The sequence below is a fragment of the Marmota marmota genome, unplaced genomic scaffold (genome assembly GCF_001458135.2).
Source record: "Marmota marmota marmota unplaced genomic scaffold, marMar, whole genome shotgun sequence".
NCBI lineage: Eukaryota > Metazoa > Chordata > Mammalia > Rodentia > Sciuridae > Marmota > Marmota marmota.
Genome location: NW_026000241.1, coordinates 5,090,630 through 5,093,996, shown reverse-complemented (window position 1 = coordinate 5,093,996; position 3,367 = coordinate 5,090,630).

Genomic DNA, 3,367 nt, shown 5'->3' with positions numbered 1-3,367 from the left:
GGAGGAGGAGGAGGAGGAGGAAAAGAAAAGTAGAACTCTGAAGGAGAGAAATCTATTGTCAATCTAGTGACGTGCTGCATGAGTGGTCAGGTTAAGGGAGGGCTGAGGGAGTCAAGGAATCCCATGACCTCACTGGGGGGGTGGAATTTGAAGCTGTAGGGGCAAACACAGAAGGTCCCTGACTCAAATGGTTCCAGTTTACCTTTACGTGAAGGGTGACGCCGACGACCCTCTGCTCTTCCCGTTCAGCATAGTATTCAATGAAGTGCTAGCATGGTCCAGCCGCAGTGTGGGCCAGGCTCCGTGTTAGACGCTTGGCCACCCACCGGAGGCTAAGGCAGGGTTCTGAGCACGCTCAAGGTGGGCGAGGCTGGGCCGGGTGTTGGGTAGGGTGGCCGATTCTATGAATTTGCAATTTAGGATATTTTCCCAGGCTGGGTAGTGCAGGCCTGTAATCGCAGCTACTTGGGAGGCTGAGGCAGGAGGATGGCAAGTTTGAGGTCAGCCTGGACAACTTAGTGAGACCCTGTCTCAAAAAAGAAAGAAAGAAAAAGGGCCAGGAGTGTGGCTCAGTGGTGGACGCCCTTCCCGGCTTTGCCCTCCAGGGCTGGGGGAACCACCCCAAACCTCAAGGTCGTTCCAGTTTACATCAGGTTTGTGGACACAGCCCCCTGTTAGGCCCAGTGACAGCCAACAATAGCCAACAGAAGCTAGTCCGCTGCTGGTTCCCTTGTTAGGTGGGAAGGGAAGAGGTTCTGCCTGGGGCACAGACGGCGATGGCACAGCTCAGTGTCTGGTGTCCTGTGCGCCTGTCCCTGTCTGGGACCTCCCTGGCTGTCCACAGCCATCCTGAGGCGGGAACCGTGGTCACCCACATTTCAGAGCTGGGGGCGCCGAGGCTGAGCCGGTGAGGCTGAGCACGTGCCCGGGTCTGGGCTGCGCTGGGATCTGAGCCCAGGCCACCCGATTTCCCCGGCCTCTAGAGGGCTCAGCAGGAAGGGCCGTCCAGCCCGTGCTGGGGACGCAGGGACAATAGCCACTCTTTCTCCAGAATTCTGTGACCTGGCTGGGGATGGAAAGAGAAGGTCTCTGAGTGGCCGTGTCTCCGGCGTCCCTGGGGGCAGGGATTTGAGTTTAGAGAGAGGGTCTGGAGCCCTCCCAACGGAGTGCTTGGGGACTCAGGGATGGGGACCTGCGGGACACCGATGGCCACTATGCAGGGACCACCATGCAGACCGCCAATCTGGCCAGGCGGGGAGCGTGTGGCCGGGCTCCCACCTTGAGTTTGTACTGCCTTTCCCTTGGTGGGATTTGGGGCACCCAGAGAGGGGGACACTGGACGAGGGCTCAGGTGGCGGCTCAGCCCGAGCTGGCTGCGGGGGAGCTGGTTGCTCTGCAGAGGCCGCGACACCAGCTCCTCCCTGCTCAGCCCTGGAGGCCGCGTGAGCCTTCATTAATTGAATGGGTGCAGACCACACAAGTCAAAGGTCCCCATTCTTGTGCTCAAGGCGAAGGCGTGATGAAGGGGGACAGACTTAGCAGGAAAGCAAGCGACTTCCTACAGCTAGGACACAGGATGAGAGGAGAGAGTCGAGTTAGACCAGCGGGCTGTGCGATATCAGGGCACCACCAGCCTAGGGTGAGGCAAGTGCCAAGGCCCCGGGGCAGCGACTACCAGGGGAGACTGCAGTCATGAGAGGAGTGAGGATCCTGTCCCTGAATGCCAGCGGGGACTGGGGAGGCTTTTAAACAAGAGGCAGAGGGAGTCCACGTGATCAGCCCCAATGGGAGCTTGGGCACCGAGTCTACCAAGCTTCTGTGATGAGCATGTTGCACACGTGTTGTCGGTCACACATGTGTGACTCCACGGTGGGGAGATTCTGGAAGCTTCTGTCTGGTTTTCCCTGCACCATATCTTTGATTTGCTGATGTTGTTCTTTAGCCCTTGGCTGTGAGCCGCCTTCACCTTGAGCACAGGCCATGGTTCAGATGTGATCTGTCCCCAGAGTTCGTGTTTGGAAACTTGTCCTCAGTGTGACACTGTTACAGGAGGGGCGTAGAGGGAGGCAACTGACCGTCAACGGGGCCGTGCCCTCCAAAGGGACTATAAGACCCTAGCTGCTGTCTGGCTTCCTGTCTTGCCATGTGACATCTTTCTCCAGCAAACATTGCTGCCTGTGACACCATCTGCCAGGGGCTGGACCAATGGGTGGCCTGACCTTGGACTTTCAGCCTCTCACAGGGTGAGCTGCAGAAACCTCTTTTTTAGTAAAGCAGGCTGCCTTGGGGGCTTCGTTACAGTAATGAAATACACTAATGCCATACACCAGATGTTGAGCACTGGTGAGCAAGCATAGGAGGGACCTTGGGGACCCTCAAAAGGGCAGAAGGCCCTGGAATCTGGTTTAGAGGACAGGCTCTGGAAGGGGCCACCAGGGGATGTGGGAGGGAAATGGTGGTTGAGTGAACAGGCCGAGCAGTGCAGAGCCAAGGTGAGGAGGCTCATGGGAGGAGGGAGCTCGGGTGGGGAGGGTCTGAAGCCAGTGTTCAACCGGGCCATGTCACCAGGGATCAGGACAAGAGTCTTGGGGACCGGTGGGAAGGCTGTGGTGTGCACACAGTGGAACTGTAGGTGGGGAGTCAGGGCCAGGGCCAGGGCCAGAGGCATGGGGGGGGCGGTCATTGACAAAGGTGTCACCTCCCTGGAAGTCCTTCAGGTCTGAGTTGGGAGCTCCCCCCCCCTCCCGCTCCCCCAACCTGGGCTGTTTATTATTTTTTCCTTCAGTTTTTTTGAGATGGGGTCTTGCTGTTTCCCCTCTGGTCTTGAACTCCAGGGCTCCTTCAGTCCTCCTCCCTCAGCCTCCCAAGGAGGGCAGACCCCAGGCCCCAGACATCACGTTACACCCAGCTCCAAAATCTTTTTAAAAATCGCTTTCTGCAGGGGCGGGATGCAGCCCAGGGTGCGCTCGCTGGCCAGCTCTACCCGCCCAGGTACTTCTCTTATTTGAATGCAACTGGAAACCAGTCAAAAAGGTTGGAGCCAGAGAGTCCCGGGACTGGAATTCCAGGGGGGGCTGCAGCTTGGTGGCAGAGGGTGCTTGGTGTGGGCGGGGCCTGGGTCCCAGCCCAGTGCCAGATACACTCACAGGAACTCTGGGTGGGGAAGATGCAGGTGACAGGGGGCAGAAGCAGGAGGAGACCCAAGGATGGAGGAGAAAACAGATAAGAAAATACACGAGCCTCGGAGAGGGATGGAAACGTGACCCAGGAGCCGGTGGGGCCAGGTGGGGAGAGGGCTCAGGACATCCTGGGCCCACCGCCACGCTGGCCGCCCGGCCTCTGGGCAGCCCGTGAACATGAAGCCCGG